Consider the following 19,480-nt stretch of genomic DNA (forward strand, 5'->3'; position numbering starts at 1 on the left):
TCAAAAGGTTGGCGGTTCGAATCCCCACAACGGAGTGAGCTCCCGTTGCTTGGTCCCTGCTCCTGCCAACCTAGCAGTTTGAAAGCACATCAAAGGGCAAGTAGATAAATAGGTACCGCTCCAGCGGGAAGGTAAACGGCATTTCCGTGCGCTGCTCTGGTTTGCCAGAAGCGGCTTAGTCATGCTGACCACATGACCCAGAAGCTGTATGCTGGCTCCCTTGGCCGATAAAGCAAGATGAGCGCCACAACCCCAGAATCGGCCACACCTGGACCTAATGGTCAGGTGTCCCTTTACCTAATTATTCCTAGATTTTCATCTATGCATAGAAATCATCGTATGCATTCCATCCCCCCACCATCAGGAAGACTGGGTCCTCTTGTTTGGTGAGGCCTAAGGAGCCACTCAATGGTGGCTCCCATGAACTGAGAGTGCCCCCAGAATCCTCAGTGGCTTTGCAAGTAGGTCTCCGCTTAAACAGGGATATCCCTTGCTCCATCTCACAGCGAGCACAAAGAGCTCTTGAGCCAGCCCTGGCTGAATCCCAAGCCACTGTGTGGCCGATCCGACTTTGCATTGCCATGGCATTCTTCACTCTGGGAATTAAAATGTTGCATTCAAAGCAGGTTGTGCCAAACAATCAAAACTTGATGTATATTTTGCTTCCTTGGCATAAATCGGCTCCCTTTGCATTCTGTGTTCTGACATTTGAGGATTTCTCTTTTTTCCGAGGAGGATTTGAGATAGAACAGAGTGAGAGCAAGCAGGAAGAGCGTTCAGCAGGCGAGGGTCTGTACATTTGTGTATGTGCGTGGGGGGGCGGCGGTGGGGGCGGCGCATGACTGGAAGGTGTGGAGGTGCGTGGGACGCCGTGCAGGACACAGAAATTGTGTGCATTTCCCCATAAATGTCGGAGACTTCATCAGCCGGTGAAAATACATGGCATTCACCAAACACATTTTATAGTGTCACAAGTGCTTCACCTAGATTATCTCTGTAATCTTTACAACAACCCTGCAAAGTTCTTCAGTGATCACTCATAGCCAAGTAAGATTGTCTTCCATAAACACGGTTTTAACAGTGAGTCCGTAAGTGACTGGCGATCAATTCTGGATCCACAAGCCCTTCCACAGTGGGGACATTGGTTTCTGGGCGGGAGTTGATCACGGTGTGGGTTTGCCAAGCGTGCCTTCCTCTTAGCACGTTTCTCCCTTGCATCCTGAGTTCGAGTGTCTTCAAAGCCCATCACACCTTTGGTAAAGGCTGTTCTCCAACTGGAGCACTCGCAGGCCAGCGTTTCTCAGTTGTCAGTGTGTATACTACATTTTTTAAGATTTGCCTTGAGAAAGTCTTTAAACCTCTTTTGTTGACCACCAGCATTAAGCTTTCCATTTTTCAGTTCGGAATAGAGTAGTTGCTTTGGAAGTTGATAATCAGGCATCTTAACAACGTGACCAGTCCAATGAAGTAGATGTTGAAGAACCGTGGCTTCGACACTGGTGATCTTTGCTTCTTCCAGTACACTGATACTAGTTCGCCTGTCTTCCGAAGTGATGTGTAATTTTTTTCCAACAGTGTCACCCCAATATTAGAAGGAAGGCAGCTGAGGCAGAGACATACATGGTGGGGTCAGCTCAGATATAGCACACCCTTCTCCCCTTAGGTGCTCCCGTTCTTTTCCTCCCTCCTCTTGTTTGAGCAGACCATAGCTTGCCATCCTATATGAACTGGCAAAGCATCATGCTGGATTTAGATGGTGAAGAGTTAGTTTCGAATCCTCCCTCTGCCACGAAATGCACTGAGTGCCGTCGGGCCACTGACACTCAAGCTCAGGAGTCAGCAAGCTTTTTCAGCAGGGGGCTGGTCCACTGTCCCTCAGACCTTGTGGGGGGCCGGATTATATTTTGAAAAGAAGAAGAAGAATGAATTCCTGTGCCCCACAAATAACCCAGAGATGCATTTTAAATAAAAGGACACATTCTACTCATGTAAAAACACGCTGATTCCCGGACCGTCTGCGGGCCAGATTTAGAAGGCGATTGGGCCGGATCCAGCCCCTGGGCCTTAGTTTGCCTACACATGCTCAAGCTAATCAACGTCATGAGGTTGTTGTGAGGATAAAGCCAGCCACTATGTATGCCACCAGCATTCAAAATTTGCCACGCACATTTCGACCATCGAGCAAGTGAAGATGCCCGAGTGCCAGGATGGCGCTTGACATCTCCACCATTTTGGGAGTGCCTGCCTGGGGATCCTTGGACCTTGACTGTTTTTACACACTAGTGTAGAATTAAATCCGTTATATATTTTATCTGTGCAGTCCGAATGAATTTCAGGAACCAAAAGGTTGTACTGAAAAATGCGACTTTTGAGCCAACTGGCCCCAAAGTGGCAACCGTTTTGGCAACTGTAACCCTGGTTTAAGGAACCATTTGGCATCTAGCTTACATATCTGAGTTTCTAACAGAATGCCGCTCTGGGTTTCTTCGAGGAAGGATTGGGGGGGGGGTACTTTTAATCCCCTCACACACATTGGATTGGTGTGGTGCAGTGCAGTGGTGGAAATATCAGAGTAGGACTGAAGAGTTCAAGGCTTAGCCATGAAGCTCATTGGATGACCTTGGGCCACTCAAACTTTATCTGAGCCTAGTCTACCTCACAGGATTGCTCTGAGGATAAGAGATGGGGAGGGACAATATACCTGAGTTCCTTGGATGAAAGGTAGGAGAGAAATGTAATACCAAACTTTAAAAAATGGTGACCTGAGCAAGTACTGTAGTTTGGTGTTACATCTGAACTGGGCAAACATGTTTTACCTTCAAACCAGAGACTGAAACCACGGTTTGCATTGTGTTCAGTCTCGGGGCTGAAGGGCAAAACATGGTCTGCCTGGTGCAGATGTAAAAGCAAGCTATGGTTTGCTCATACAGTAGAGGAGCGGGGGGGGGGGGCTACCTGAGCTTGTAGCATTTTCATTTAAAGCACACACCGCTCCAAAAATCCTGGGAAGCGTAGTTTCTCCCTTACAGAGCTGCAATTCTCAGCTCCCCAACAACACTCCTGCTCAGTGGAAATAACTGGGAACAACTCAGTACCCAACCTTTGAAATGGAATACCAACAGGAGAACATTGCAGGGTATTAGAACCATAGAGTTGGAGGAACATCTTGTAGAACATCATAAAGTGTTAAAATCATAGAGTTGGAAGAGGCCTTTTTCAGCAGAGGGCCGGTCCACTGTCCCTCAGACCTTGTGGGGGGCTGGACTATATTTTGAAAAAAAGAAAAGAAAGAATTCCTATGCCCCACAAATAACCCAGTGATGCATTTTAAATAAAAGCACACATTCTACTCATATAAAAACATGCTGATTCCCGGACTGTCCATGGGCTGCATTTAGAAGGCGATTGGGCCGGATCCGGCCCATGGGCCTTAGTTTGCCTACCCACAATCTAGTTCAACTTCCTTCTTGGTACAGGTAATCAATAGCTCAGAGCGTCCCCAACAGATGGCTGCCCAGTCTCCACTTGAAGACTTCCAGCAAGGAGAAGATACCTCTCCCTTCTAGGCAGTGTTAAAAAAAAAAAGGTAAAGGGACCCCTGACAGTTAAGTCCAGTTGCGTACGACTCTGGGGTTGCGGCGCTCATCTTGCTTTACTGGCCGAGGGAGCCGACGTTTGTCCGCAGACAGTTTTTCTGGGTTAGAAACCCATATAAACTAGACGCCAAATCTAGGCTGCAGTCTAGGTTGAATCTAGGTTGCAGTCACCGCAAGAGAATGTCTATTTTCCAAGGTGTTGGACTAGACGACCCTCAGGATCCCTTCACAATTCTAGGATTCTGTGATCTCAGCTACATTGCTTGACTGTAGCTTGCTCTTGCAACAATTCACTTGTCCCAGTATGCAAGTGAAATCTCCACATAGCTGCAATTGGGCCCACCACCCCAGTAGCAAAACGCACCTTGAAAATTTAGAACATTGCCTCTAGGTAATTGGCTCCCCGTGCTGAGCTGCTTTCCCTGTCACCGATTGCAGCTATACTCTTTTTCACATACAAACACTTGCTCACATCGAACACACCACCCACTTTCTCACACGGGTGCACCCCAAATGAGGCCAGTGCGGTACAGCAATTCAGACTGCCGGTCTGCAACCAGACAGACCCAAGTTCAAATCCTAACTCGCTGAGTGATGCTGGGCCAGCCATTCTCTCTCAGGCTGTGGTAATCTACCTCACAAGGTTGTTGTGGGCGGGGGAACAGAACTACCCATGCCACAGTTATCTCCTTGGAGATAAAGCAAGAAATAAATGTCAAAAATAATTTCCTCCTGTCTTCTCTTTACACACATACATTCAGGCAGAGTGAAGTCGGTGCACGAGCGTCTAAGTCCTCTCCCCTCTCTCCTTCACACAATTCTTTTAATCTGCCGAGAAAAAGCACCGAATATTGAGGTGCAAAAGCACTACACCATACTCAGGCAAATACCAGGGTCTTGTCAGAGTCCCGCTTCTTTATGGCAAATAGGGGTGAGGTCATCATGCACGACTAGTCTCACACCCAGCTGCCATTTAAATCTCCTACCTCCATAGTAATACTACATACATGTATAGTACAGGATTGCATTCTGGAGAAATTAATATAGCAGCAGGCGGGGGGCATGGAGGGCTAGCACTCATCTCAGTGCTGCTGGGTGGGCCGCCCTACACCGGGTAATCCCCCGCCAGATCTGGCCCTCGACTGTCACATGAATGCTGGCGTGCTGGAAACAGCAGATGCAAAAGCACCTTGAGATTAGCACGTGTCCTGTTATAGCCATGCAATCATTCATTTATGCACATATGCAAATGGATATATATGCAAACTCGTGTTAGTCTGGAGCTGATTGTGCACCTGCTGTTCCCAACGTGCCAACGATTCGAGTGCCTGCGATCTCATGGGCCACCCGCCGCCCCTGAAAGAAATGAGTGCATGCTCCCGTTTGGGCATGGCTGTACATTCCCACATACATGGGAGCGTGAAAGTACATATTGAGCATGCACACAAATGCTGCAAGCCATATTCACATGGCACATGCACGTCTATTTTCGACTAGGTGCCTGGTTACAAAAATCATGTACAAAGATGTTCATAGCTGTATGTACTCTTATACATATATACTAGGGAATAAGCATGCATACTTAATTGTTTCACACAGAGAAGCAGAAATATGCAGGCATGTACCACTCCAAACGTGCACATGTAGGTCTGCAGAAGCTCTCTCCCAAGCATACCTATGCCCATGCACATCCTTACAGGCATAGGGACATGTGTCTGCATGCTTGCAGATAGAAAGAGAGAGTGTGTTTGTGAGTGTGTGTCTCACACGCACTGAGCCAGGCATGTGCATATCCCTCCTCCCTCACACCGCAGTAACTGTTCTCTCTGCACACCCAGCAGAAATACTCTCAGAAGCATGAATCAAAGACTCAGGAGCTAAGAATAGCCAGGCCCAGCTGGGCGGGGGAGAGGCAGCGCAGGCGCTGTTTGGAATAATGCCAGCCTGGGGGGGGGAGAGAGAGAGAGAGAGATGTGGTCCCCCCCCCAAAAAAAACTGTATCTCTGGAGGCAGAGGGGGCAAATGGATGGGAGGATCCTTGCTGGACCCCTGCCCAGAAATTGCTATTATAGTGGAGGGGGAAAGGTATGTAGATGGATTAGATAGATGGGGAGAGAAATTGAAAATCGGGGGGGGGGGGTTGCTGTGTGTGTCACACTCCCTTGCTGACCCAGCCTCTTTACAACCCCAGGTCAACAAGTCCATTTGAGAGAGGGAAGTGGGAGATCTGGCCCTATCGACTGTGCAGAGCCATGAAACGGGAGCCTGCAGATGCACGCAGAGCACACCGTCCAAATCTGGCATGCAAGGAGCACCGCCTTGCCTGTCAAGGCTGCTGAGAGCTTGATCCTGTGTCAACGTCAACCCTAGATGCAAAAGCTTCTCTCTGCGTGTCTCCTCATCCTTTCTGCATCCCTCTAGTGCCACGTGCAGTGGGTGTGAAATGAGGCCAAATGAGGCCAATTCTCCCCGGTGTCACCCATGCACACTTGGCTTACTCTCCTTACACTCACTAGCTGTTCTCTCTCTCACTCACGCACACTCTCACATATACATATTTTCAGATTCCTTAGATGCACATGGATGCTGTATATGTGCCACCATGGTTATACAGAATCACAAGCTTATCTTGAGCCTGCTTTGGGTCTGGGAGGTCTGAGCTGGGTCAGCTTTGGCTAAGTTGTTCTCTCTCGGCCTTAGTTCCCTCATCAGAAAAACGGGGATAATTGGCTGAAGGTGCAGGTTCTGAGACAAACAATCACGGGGCCTGCAACTATTTGTGTGCGAAGCAGCAGCAGCTGCAAAAAAAGCTCATGCTATTCTAGGCTGCATCAACAGAAGTGTAATGTCCTGTCAAGGGAAGTAATAGTACCACTCTAGTCTGTCTTGGTCAGACCACAACTAGAGTCCCGGGTCCAGTTCCGGGCAATACAATTTAAGGAGGATATGGACAAGCTGGAATGCGTGCAGAGAAGGGCGACCAGGATGATCAAGGGTCTGGAAAGCAAACCTTATGAGGAACAGTTGAAGGAGCTGGGTAAGTTTAGCATGGAAAAGAGGAGACTGAGAGGAGATGTGATAGCCATCTTCAAACATCTCAAGGGCTGTCACACGTGGAAGATGGAGCAAGCTTGTTTTCTCCTGCTCTGGACGGTAGGACATGAACCAGTGGCCTCAGGTTACAAGAAAGCAGATTCCGAGTAAACATCAGAAGAATTTTTGGATGGTAAGAGCTTGTTCGACAGTGGAATGGACTCCCTTGGAAGGTGGTGGACCATTAGAGGTTTTTAAGCAGAGGTTGGATGGCTACCTGTCATGGATGCCTTAGTTTAAATTCCTGCGTTGCAGCGGCTTGAACCAGATGACCCTCAGGGTCCTTTCCAACTCTGCAATTCTATGATATGTGCCACATAATACTCTACACAACACTGCTGGTGTGTTGTAGTGGTTAAGAGTATTTAACTAAGACCTGGTAGACCAGGGTTCACATCTCCACTTGGCAATGGGTGAACTTGGGCCAGTCACTGTCTCTTAATCTAACCTACCTCACAGGATTGTTGTGAGGATAAAATGGGGGGGGGACTATGGGTAGCACCTTGAGCTCCTTAGAGGGAAGGCGGGACAGAAATGCAAAATGAAATGATAAAATGAAATGCTAATTCATGGGGTGGGGGTCAGGGGGCATTTTCAGGGGAGAATCAGTAAGTGGGAAGGGATGATTAACCCTCCTCCTCCCGCTTACCTAGGGTGGCGCTGTGGTCTAAAACACTGAGCTTAGGGCTTGCCGATCGGAAGGTCGGCGGTTCGAATCCCCGCAACAGGATGAGCTCCAGTTGCTCGGTCCCAGCTCCTGCCAACCTAGCAGTTCGAAAGCACATCAAAGTGCAAGTAGATAAATAGGTACCACTCCAGCGGGAAGGTAAACAGCATTTCCGTGCGCTGCTCTGGTTTCGCCAGACGCAGCTTAGTCATGCTGGCCACATGACCTGGGAAAACTGTCTGCGGACAAACGCCACCTCCCTCGGCCAGTAAGGCGAGATGAGCGCCACAACCCCAGAGTCGTTCACGACTGGACTTAACTGTCAGGAGTCCTTTTACCTTTACCTTTTACCCGCTTACCTATTCATTTCTGAAACTCTCTTTCCTGGTATTTTTAATTTGACCCACTCCCCGACCCGCTAGGCATCAAGGCCAGAAATATGCCCAGTGAGGGAGAAATGGCCAGGAAGTTATTTGCAGGGTGGGGGGAATGGGTAGTATGGGAAGGGTTAGGTACCGCCCTCCCGCCTGTCAACTCTCCCCTAAAAATGCAGCCCCTGCTTCTACATTTGCAATACCTTGGCAAATGTGGATTAAGGAACACGCATTTGTCGAGATGTGTCATTCCGTCTGCCTTGGCCTATTTTGCAGAGGATGTTGGGATGAGAGATTAAAGAAGGAGAGACTGTCAGTGGTCTTGAACTCCTGGGAGTCAGAATAACAATAAATTAATGCACCCGCCCACATAAAAACCCTTTTCCACAAATTTGGAATTCCAAGGGCTAATCTTCAAAATATTCATTAATCCATATTTGCAGACTTCCCACATATAACAAAGCATGCCCTCTTCAATATCAGCATGCAACATATATGGATGGTCTCTTTGGGAATCAATCCCAAGGTATCCCTCATTTCCACTGGGGCTTACAGCACTTTTGCCTAATGAAGCCCTTATTAAAGCACTCTTTTTGGCTACTACAGCGTTCACCCCACATCTCTTGCGACTGCATGGATAGGACCAATTAACACGGGTCTTCCTTGTGGGGTCAGGACCCTCAAACCCACATCATCAGACCCACCCAGGCGGTTGCAGGCCTTTTGATATGGTTTCAGCGCTGTGGGATGAACCCATAGTCGAGCTAGTGCCACAGCGCTGTGGCAGCACGCCAGGCAAGCCCAGCAAATGGATATGGGTACACACAGCACTTGGCAACAGCTTTCAAAATTAGACGGGCACCAGGTGTGTTTTGCGACAGGCAGCCGGCCTTTTGCCAGGAAGTGGAGATGTCACCAGGTTTGGCACCTAACATCTCCATCTGGCTGGCTGGCGTGGCTGCGATGCCATGCCAGTCAGCTGGTCTGCGGGGCAGCACAGCACCAAAAGACACACCGTGCTGCCCCCATACCATTTGCTTTGTAATCTTGCAAAAGAATTTGCACCTAGACATATCGTGGTGGCAACCATAACCTCCCTACCTGCTGCCGTTGGTAGGGCAGCAGGTAGGGAGGCCACCAGTAGGGGGAGCCGAAGCAGAGGCAGCTGGTTCTGGTTTTGTCCCCATCCTCCTCCCTCCTGAATTCCACAAGGACAACACTGAGCTGGAGGAAGAGGAGAAAGCTGCCACAGCCAGTGCCACCCACTGGACTGGATGTAAGGAAGGAGACGGACGGGTGTGGAGGATGGAGCTGATGGCAGGCAGAGGCTGGCAGGCAGAGCTCCATTCGCCATAATACACCAGCCTCCATTGTCAGAGGCGGCCGGCTCTAGGGGGCTGCAACCGGTGCGGTTGTACCGGGTGTAGAGCTTCTGGGGCGCTGCAGCTGGTGCCACCACTACAGTATTATGTCCAATGGAAGGTGAGAGCTTTGGGTAGCGCCACTGCAATTTGAGGTGTCAAGGCCTAGCACTGCATGGAGAGAGGTGCCTTACCACCAAAGTATCACAAACCACCTCAGCAAGTACAAAGAGGTTATCTACACACGAGTCCAGCTTTATGGACCGCTGTTTGAAGGGTCTGTGGAGGATCGCCCTCTGTTTGAAGGGTAGTCCATGTCCAGTTTGAAGATCAGGGCCCATAAAAAGTTGGCACCACCTAGTCGGCAGACCAGAGGCATAGCATGGTGTGTGTGGTCCCGGGCGCACATTTTTGACGGGGTGCAATGAGGGCCCGCTCCGACAGGCATGGAGCCCAGGTAGCTGAGCCCAGGTTGCTCTAGTGGGCAGGTGGATGGATGCAGCTGGCAAGGAGCCTATTTGAGGTGGGCTCCGTTCACCCTCCTGATGTGCGCCCCCACCTCAATTGCCCAGTCCACCAGGAGGGCATGACACTTGCCCTGCTCCGGGTGCCAGCAACCCATGGCATGCTGCTGCAGCAGACTGAGCAGGCACAAAGACCCTTGCTGTGGGAAGGACTGCCTTTCTATTTAAATTCTAGTGATTCTTTCTAATTCTGCATCTATAGCCACGTATGCAATTTAAGAAAATCTTATGGATATCCTGGTCTTCCTTTGCCTTCTTTTTTTCTGGAGGTGTCTGTGTGCATTTCCTCTTGTGTGGTGGGGGGTTCACAAGGCCCCATAGGCAAGGAAGAGGGCCCCTTTGGTATATGCATGGGAAGCATTGTTAACAGCTACCTAATCCTGCCTTTGCAACCATTATACGTGACTCGGTTGCAGATGGCAGAGAAAATCAATCTGAACTGTCCTTGACCTCTGCTGAAAGTTATAAAGTTAGGGTAGATGCTCACAATCTGCCGGACACTGCCAGATTCGCAGGGGCCACAAAGACTTGTACCCGGAGGGGACAGTGTAGCCCAGACAGGTGAAAGAGTAAGCCACCAACGTGCTGGGAAGCCTTGGGCAAAGCACCACTGGCTCCGACTCTGAGCCTCTGCTTAGAATCTGTTCAATGGGAATAACAGTGATCTGCCTCACTAGAAGAGCATGAGAGAAGGATCTCAAGGCACAGGCTTTGCCAAACTTGGGTCACCATGCTTTTTGGGGGGACTACAATTCCCATCATCCCTAGCTAGCAGGACCAGGGGTCAGGGATGATGGGAGTTGTAGTCCAAAAACAGCTGGAGACCCAGGTTTGGGAAACCTTGCATTAGACATGCTCAGAGTAGACCCTTTGCAATTGACGTGCCTAAGTTGGTCATGCCCATCAGTTTAATGGGTCTGTTCTGAATAGGGCGAAGATTGGTTACAACCCACAGACACTGCAATACCAAGCATGTTTACTCCAAAGTAAGCTCCTGTGGATTGTGTTCATAGAATCACAGAGCTGTCGAGTTGGAAGGGACCACGAGGGTCATCTAGTCCAGCCCCCTGCAATGCAGGAATCTTTTTGCCAAAGGTGGTGCTCGAACCCAAGACCCTGAGATGAGGAGTCCCATGCTCTACTGACTGAGCTATTCAACTTTTACCCAGAGTAGACCCATTGAAAATAATGGGCCTAAATTAGTCATGGCCTAAATTAGTCATGGCTGTTATGTTCAGTGGGTCTACTCAAAGTAAAAAAATTCTTTCAACTCTTAGTTCTATTGAGCTCAGTGAGCTCTTGCTAATAAATTGTACTTTTGACCACTCAATCCTATGTGCATTTATTCAGAAGTGACTCCTGCTGTGTTCAGTGGAGCTCACCCAGAGAGCTAGAGAGCACAGACTGCAGTTGTATTCACGTTTTCCTGGGAGTAAATTCCATTAACTCAGTACCTCTGGGTTAATCATGCAAAAGCTTGGGCTGTTTAAAGCACCACTGTGGTTAAAGAATGAACAAATGCAGGGACCTCACCAAACAACTCAAGAAACAGAATCCTCCATCACACACGGATATAAAAGGGCACAATGGTTAGTGTGGCAAATGCTGCGTCCCCCACAATGAGAGGCATGCACAGCAGAACTCCTACAAGACATCCATGTACAAGGTATTAGGTATAAGAACCTGTAACCTGCAAGATATTAAAACAGGAATACATGGAATTCTGGGGGCCGCAAGTTCATAGTTGGAGGCAGAAAACATAGTCAGACAACAGAATTAAGGAGTCCCAGACAAAATAATGTTTCTAATGTTCCTGTAACCACATGTTGCACAATGTGCAGAGAGAGGTGTACTGTACAAGTAACAAACAGCTCATGATACATTGGTACAATAATCCACGATGGGACAATATACAAGGAAGAAAGCTTTAAAGCCCCATAGTTCACAAAGGCCCACAGAGTACAGTGGGAAAATAATGTACTTGTGTTGCGCACACGCATGCACACAGAGCATGCACACCAGCACCTCGAAAGCCACATGGCGACAAACCTACAGCCCAGCATGAGTTCTGCCGCGAGCGAGTGCCAAAGGGGCAGATCGCTCTGAGAAACGGCCGTGTGCCTGCTCACAGATGGACGGTGGCTGCCACACGGCTCATCTATATAATGTGATGGGGAATATGCACATGGAGACCTCGTGGCTACACCCACACGGCAATATGAGAACATACAGATGAATGCATATGCATCCAGGCTGACAAACTCAGAGCTGTGAAAACGCTACACAAGCTCACAAGCACACACACAAATATCTGGTTTATTCATCCGGAGGACATGGAGGAGGTTGGTTCAAGTCTGTGCCTTTTGCAAAACACACCTTCCACAATTGCGATTGTCAATGAATTTGCTCCTTCTTCTTCTTTTTTGGGGTAAAGGTGATAAAAGTGAAAGGCAGGGGAGGGGGGAATGGCAGAGGTGCGCACAGATGAAGCAGGGAGGCAGCATGGAGGAAGAACAAGCATTGAAAAAGCGAAACGATAGAGGGCATTGAAGACCCAGCCGCATATGGGATACCTTGCCCAAACCCACTTCGGTTTCCCAGGGTTTTGCAGACACCTCCCACACATTTCCACAAGCCGTTCTTCACGGCCAGGAGGACTAGAAACTTGCTTTTGCATTTTGCAGGAAAGCTGCCGTGAGGACGGCGAAGACCCCAGGTCCTGCCCTTGTGCAGTAAAATCGCCAATGTGCACAGGCAGTTTCAGAGAAGCACACCTGCCGCACATAGTATATGGCATATGAGCATGTGTGCATGTGAGTGTGTGCGCTCACCGCGAGGCAGATTTATTTATTTATTATTTATTTACCTGGCACACATGCCAACTGGATCCAGATCTGCTTAAAAGCGCCGACACTCCCTCACCCCCCACCCTGGCCATTCAGGAGAAGCATGCTCACAGCCTCTCACACACAAGCACTTATTTGCCTCTCTGTCTATGCACAACTGCAAGCAGACATGGAGACCGAGAGAGAGAGGGCTGTTCTTACAAAGGTATGGCCACAGCAAGGAGAGAAAAGCATGCATGACAGGCGTGCACAAGGGCAAATGCATGCACGAAGGTACGGATGCATGAGGGATGTGCAGAAAAAGACAGTGACATGCACACACTCGCACACATGAGGGGAAAAATGCATGCATGATTTTACACCTGCAGATTAAGCACACAAGGATGGCACAATGGTGCACGTAATGGCATACAGAAATACAGGCACACAGCAATTTATGTGCACACCCTCCATCGTACGGTACACTTTCCCCACCACCCCATGCTCCTTCTCCTCCTTTGTCTCTCAACCCCATTACTACCAGCACATCTGCACATGGCTACCAAAACGCACACGCCACCACAAGCATAGGCTGACAACCCCAGGCACCCGTTCCTCATTCCACCCCGTATATAGGTCTACACGTGTGCAAGTGTGCAGACGCCGAGCTCAGCCCACATGCCTCAGCCAAGCTGCCCACCTTGCGCATGGAAACTCATGCCCGCACACCAGCCCCCCTCACGCCCATTTGCAGGAAGCTTCGGCACCCCAGTTTCTGGAAGAAGCTGCCCCCCCCCACTGCCTGCTAATGGACTACCAAGACATACATGCGCGTGAGAAAGGCACTCACGCGTAAAGCACATTTTCTCACTCACCTCTGTGCCATAGTAGATGCGCCCCCACACCCCAGCTCACAAGCGGAAAGCCCCCACATGGGGTGGTTTTTTTTTGAAAGTGGGGGCTCCGGAGGGGGGCGTGGCAGGGTCCACAGAGGTGGCCGCACGCGGTGGCTCCGCTGTCACCTCCGGTGCGGCCCCCCCCATCCACTCCCCGTGTCACAGCACCGCCATCCCCTTTCCCCATCGTGGGAACCCCCAGCTCTCCTCCCCAGCCGAAGCGGGTGACGTTTTGCCTCCCACGCGAGAAGAAGACCGACTCCCCCACGCACCCCCGCCAGGCGGTCGCTCCCCCCCCCCGCACACCCTGAAGCGGTTCACCCACGCGCGCTCTCCCCGGTTCCCAGCTTAACCTCCCCCACCCCATCGCCCCACGTTACCTGCCAAGGATGGGAGCCGCTCAGCACATGGTCTCCTTTCGGGGGGGACCCTCGCCCGGTCCCCCCCACCCCTCCTCCGGCTCACCACTACTCCTCCTCCTCCGCCGCCGCCGCCGCCCGCCTCTCTCCGCCGGGTAGTGTCCTTGCGGTCCTTGCGCGGGGAGGTGGGCGGGGAGCGATGGGGGTCCAGATGTTTCCTCGGGGAAAGGGAGGGGCGCGGGAGAAAGCGGGCTAAGGAGAAAAAGGGAAGGTGCCTATCTAGATAGATAGAGAGAGAGAGAGAGTGGTCTTTGGGGGGTGGGGTGGGGTGGGGGGCATTTTCAGGCTTGCATGGCGGCGCCCTTTGCTGCCTGCGATCCGGGCAGTCTCCCAGGGCTGCGCTGCCTGCCAGCCGCTCCCTCCCTTGCTTGCCTGCCTGCCTCCCACCCTCCCAGCGCTGGAGCGAGGATGCTCTCTCTCTCTCTCTCTCTCTCTCTCTCTCTTTCAGCCGCCCCGCCCCCACCCCTGCTCCCTTTTTTTGCTGTTCAGGAATGCACGGTTCTGGCGAGCCCACCTCCTCTTCCCTCCCCAATCTCATTCATAAGGTCACGTGGGTGTGAATCTTGGGAGGGGGCCGCTGGAGAAGGAGCGCGATCCGGCAACCACACCCCCTCCCCATCTTCGGCCACTTAAGCCCCAACCCCGCATCTCCTTTGCACACGCCCATCCACTCTTCCTCTCGCTAACCCCCAGGTCCTCACCCCGCACCCCCTCCCTGCAACCTCCCCCCCATTCCCACCCCCCTGAGGCGCCCGCGGGTGCCTCCTCTCCTCCTTTTTTACGTCCCATTTATCCATCATCTCAGATCTCTTCTTCTGCTGCTGCTGCTGCTGCTGCTTCCTCGGGGATCAGCCTCATTTCCATCCCTCCGTTTATAATCGCGCGGCTGCTCTCCCTTCCAGGAGCCTTCTCCGACCCTGCCAGCATCTCTAGAACCAAGCCAGTCTCTTCCTCCCCACCTGCAGCCACCTCGACAGGTGAGGTTTACATCAGTTTGGGCTTTCAGAGGCAGAAAGTGAGAGCAAACTGACCTTGACCAAAAGGTGCAGTTCCTTTCTCTTCCCCTTTGTACTTTTCATCCTCTTTGGCTGGCAGGTATGGATATTGGCCCCAGACACACACACACTGCATCGGAGCACCATCTTTACACCCCAGATCCCACTTCCATGCCCATATCTCCAGGTGTCCGTCTCCTTGCTGAATATTTGGCCTCACCTACAGGTACTGGTGGGACGCAGGTGGCGTTGTGGGTTAAACCACAGAACCTAGGACTTGTCGATCAGAAGGTCGGTGGTTCGAATCCCTGTGACGGGGTGAGCTCCCGTTGCTCAGTCCCTGCTCCTGCCCACCTAGCAGTTCGAAAGCACGTCAAAGTGCAAGTAGATATATAGGTACTGCTCCGGCGGGAAGGTAAACGGCGTTTCGGTGCGCTGCTCTGGTTCGCCAGAAGTGGCTTAGTCATGCTGGCCACATGACCCGGAAGCTGTACGCCAGCTCCCTCGGCCAATAGAGCGAGATGATCACCGCAACCCCAGAGTCGGTCATGACTGGACCTAATGGTCAGGGGTCCCTTTACCTTTACAGGTACTGGGTACCACCAGAATGGCTCATGGCCTTCCCCATATCTGTCCCATTGCTGGGTACCAGTCCTACTTGCTTATCCCAAGATGAGCAAAGATCCCTAGAACCCCCATCCTCATCCCTAGGCTCCCTTCTTAGCTGGAGGTACCAAACTTCCAACGAGGTGGCTTGGAAAAGGTAGCATTGATGGCAGTGGTGTCTGTCACTTATTGGAGCTGATAGGGTTTGAGGCAGGGGAGCCAACAGTAGGTGGTGCCATAGGCAATGACAGGCAGAGGCAACTAATTTTGCCCCCATCCTCCTCCTTACTGAGGTGTACCAGGACAAGGCTGAGACTAAGGAGGAGGAGGAAGCTGTCACAGTCAGTACCACCCTCTGGGCCTGGTTGTAAGTATGAAGGCTGGAGGGATCCCAGCTGAGGTTGGTGAGGTCGTGTCCCGGTTCCCCTAATGGACCAACCTTGTGGAATGTATTAAAAGGTAGGGATGCCTGTGGGATCGATAAGGCAATGCCTGGCTATGATACTCAATAGTATCATAGCAATACTGAGAAATGAGACTCATAAAGGCAGATAATATGTTGTACACACAAGGCTGTACAACAGGACTCCCAATATTGCTAGACCACAACTCCTATCATTCTTAACCATTGGCCATGATGGCTGGGGCTGATGGGAATTGGGAGTCCAACAACATCCAGAGGGAACAAAGCTTCCTTCATCCTGCTGTATAAAGTACATGAATCCTGGCATTCATTCATAATTTATTTGTTATAAGCATGCATTTTATTGTAAGTAGCATTTATTGTGTTTTTAACGGTTATAGCACAACAAAAAGTAGAAACAGAAACAGCAGGAAAGGCAAACTGGAGGAATTTACAGGAAAGCCTGCCCCATTCCAGGTATGCACATTATATGAAGGGAAAATAAAGAAGCAGTCAAGTTATCATTCCAAGTATCCGAAACTTATGGAGATAATTGCCAAGAGAAGGTCTCTTTGCCATATACAGTGGTACCTCGGGTTAAGTACTTAATTCGTTCCAGAGGCCTGTACTTAACTTGAAACTGTTCTTAACCTGAAGCACCACTTTAGATAATGGGGCCTCCTGCTGCTGCCGCGCCGCCGGAGCACGATTTCTGTTCTCATCCTGAAGCAAAGTTCTTAACCTGAAGCACTATTTCTGGGTTAGCGGAGTCTGTAACCTGAAGTGTATGTAACCCGAGGTACCACTGTAGTAAATAAAAGTATGCCATACCATATAAAAGGAGTCCTTGCCTAAATTTCAGATTATGTGTGATTCCCCCCCTCCACTGCCCTATAATCGCCATGTTCCATAAAGAGATATATCATCTGTCCAATCTGAGGTCTTGAGCAGTTTTCCATAATATAAGTATTTTTATACCAATGTTCCATCATATTCCCAGGGTGGCTCTCCCCCCCCCCCCCGCAATAAAATAAAACAATGAAAAAGTGCATTCAAAAATAAAATAATCTGAAAGCCATAAAGTTATAAAAGCAATGTGAAACCTAGTTGCAGCTAGAAAAGCTCAGGAAAATAAAAAACAGGTCTCTTCTGCCAGTTATAAAGGACAATATAGTTTAAAATGTGTGTGATGCTGTACTATAGCCAGCAATGGACACATTTAAAGCACACATGACCGAGCAATTGATCCTGGTTTATGTGTGACTCTGCAGTATAGCCAGTGATAGGCATGGGCCATAGTCTCTGGCATGGCTAGCATATACAATGTGTGAAGAAGAGAGTACACACTGACATCCTTGGGACATAGACTAATTGGGGAGGAAAGGGCAGAGCGCAGACACTCAGGATAGCTCAGTTGGCTGGAGTGTGCTGAGCATAATGCCAAGGCTGCAAGTTCAATCTCCGTATAGCAGGGGTCAGCAACCTTTTTCAGCAGGGAGGCGGTCCACAGTCTCTCAGACCATGTGGTGGGCCAGACTATATTTTGGAAGAAGAAAAAAAGAACGAATTCCTATGCCCCACAAATAACCCAGAGATGCATTTTAAATAAAAGTACACATTCTATTCATGTCAAAACACCAGGCAGGCCCCACAAATAACCCAGAGATGCATTTTAAATAAAAGGACACAGTCTACTCATGTAAAAACACGCTGATTCCTGAACTGTCCACGGGCTGGATTTAGAAGGCAATTGGGCTGCATCCGGCCCATGGGCCTTAGGTTGCCTACCCCTGCCATATAGGATCCTGCATTGCAGGGGGGTTGGAAGAGATGATCCTCAGGGTCCCTTCCAGCTCTACAGTTCTATGATTCTAAGCTTTGTATGCAAAAGGCCCTGTGTTTAATTCCCAGGATTGCCAAGCAGGGCTGGGAGAGATCCCAGCTAGATGGGCCAATATTCAGACTCTGTATATGTTCCAATAAATGTTACTGACATCTGTAATTTCCCCACACTGCATGTGAAACTTGCTATCTGACATGCCTGGGCCATAGAAATGCACACAAAGTTGGTGTTCAGAAAGACTGGTGAATTACATGTAAATACACTCCTATCCACTGGCAAATACGGACCTGCCCCACTGGGATTGTAATTTATTTGTCATCTGCTCACCACCTCCAGCTATTTTGGACTACAATTCCCATCACCCCTTCTATACTATGATACTACTATCAGCTGTACTATACTACAATACTGTGGAAGGACGTGTGGATCCAGAATTGGCCTCTGCAGTCACTTACGGACTCATTGTTAAAACCCTGTTTATGGAAGACAATCTTACTAGGCTACGAGTGATTGCCAAAGAAGAAGACTACGATACGTATCTTGTACAGTGGTACCTTGGTTCTCAAACTTAATCCGTTCCGGAAGTCTGTTCCAAAACCAAAGTGTTCCAAAACCAAGGCACGTTTTCCCATAGAAAGTAATGCAAAATGAATTAATCCGTTCCACACTTTTAAAAACAACCCATAAAACAGCAATTTAACATGAATTTTACTATCTAACGAGACCATTGATCCATAAAATGAAAGCAATAAACAATGTACTGCAGTCACACACACAATCAGTCAGTAGCTGAACTGGGTTCCACACAGTCACAAAAACAAAAAGAGCCACAAAAAATACAAAATAAATAGCGAAAACAGACAAACCTCAGTGTAACACTCAAAACAGAAGTGTAGCACTCAAAACGGAAGAGTAACACTCAAAATTGGGCACGTTTGACTTCTGAAAAAAGTTCGCAAACCTGAGCACTTACTTCCGGGTTTGCAGTGTTTGGGTTCCAAGTTGTTTGAGAACCAAGGCATTTGAGAACCAAGGTACCACTGTATCTTCTAATAGCAGCTCATTCTCGGAGAGCAGAGCTTTATGCAGCCAAAACAACACCAGCAGCGTACAAGGAGATTAGCAGCAGGCTTGGGAGCACATCAAGATTTGCTGAAACAGAGTGCATGTTGCGGGAGGAAAACCCTCAGTGGGGAGAGGATCCCAAAAGCAGGCATTAGTGTGCTCTGAGTGTGCTCAGACTGAGTGTGCTCACTGGGCGTGGTATGCTGACTGATGGTTGGAAACAGAAAACTGGGTAGGAGGTGCAGTGGCAGTGATGAAGTTTGGCATGTAAGAGGGCAGCAGCCACAACCACACCCCCAAGGAGTATCCAGAACAAAGGAATTTTACCACCTCATCACTAGCCTTTCAAGAACGGCTTAACTTTTCTTGTAGCCCAGCCTCAGCTCCTATACAAATGGATGCTTTAGCTGAGATGCAGCGGGTTGGACTAGATGACCCTCCCAACTCCGTGATTCTTTGATTACATGGAAGGAAGCTCCATTGAACTCAGCGGTGCTTATTTCTGGCTGCAAAGGTTAAATGTGCAAAAGACTCCAAAGATCTTCAGCTTTTTAAATTAGAAGTACAAACATTCTTGCAAGGAAGGGTTACCATTCAAACCGCTAGTGTGGAAATACGAGCCCACATGAAAGAAAAGGACCTGAGAGCCTCTTTTATCTCTTCATTCACCCCATCATTTGCTCTGGGCCTTCCGGCAGATTACTGCATTGCTCTTGCTCTGTCCTATAGCTGTGTTCCCTTGCATTCTCGCTCCGCTCCACCACTGGGAAGGGAAATGGAATGGAGTATCCTGCAAAAGGGCATGGCTGGCTG

At 49.6% G+C, this 19,480-nt stretch overlaps 1 protein-coding gene across 6 annotated transcripts in view; it reads right to left on the reverse strand.

The window, feature by feature from the left end:
• The window catches only part of SHANK1 (SH3 and multiple ankyrin repeat domains 1), a 113,247-nt gene extending 98,960 nt beyond the window's left edge, over positions 1-14,287 (reverse strand). For 2 of the 6 annotated variants that reach the window (XR_014150684.1, XR_014150685.1), the window contains exon 1: positions 13,717-14,287. The gene's annotated coding sequence lies outside the window, so the exon portion shown is untranslated. The remainder of the gene's footprint in view (positions 1-13,716) is intronic. The other 4 variants (XM_081837566.1, XM_081837563.1, XM_081837564.1 and 1 more) reach the window with 3 other exon arrangements.
• Between the last annotated feature and the right edge of the window lie 5,193 nt (positions 14,288-19,480).

This window comes from Podarcis erhardii (genome assembly GCF_964252035.2).
Source record: "Podarcis erhardii genome assembly, chromosome: 13".
In the NCBI taxonomy this organism is placed as follows: domain Eukaryota; kingdom Metazoa; phylum Chordata; class Lepidosauria; order Squamata; family Lacertidae; genus Podarcis; species Podarcis erhardii.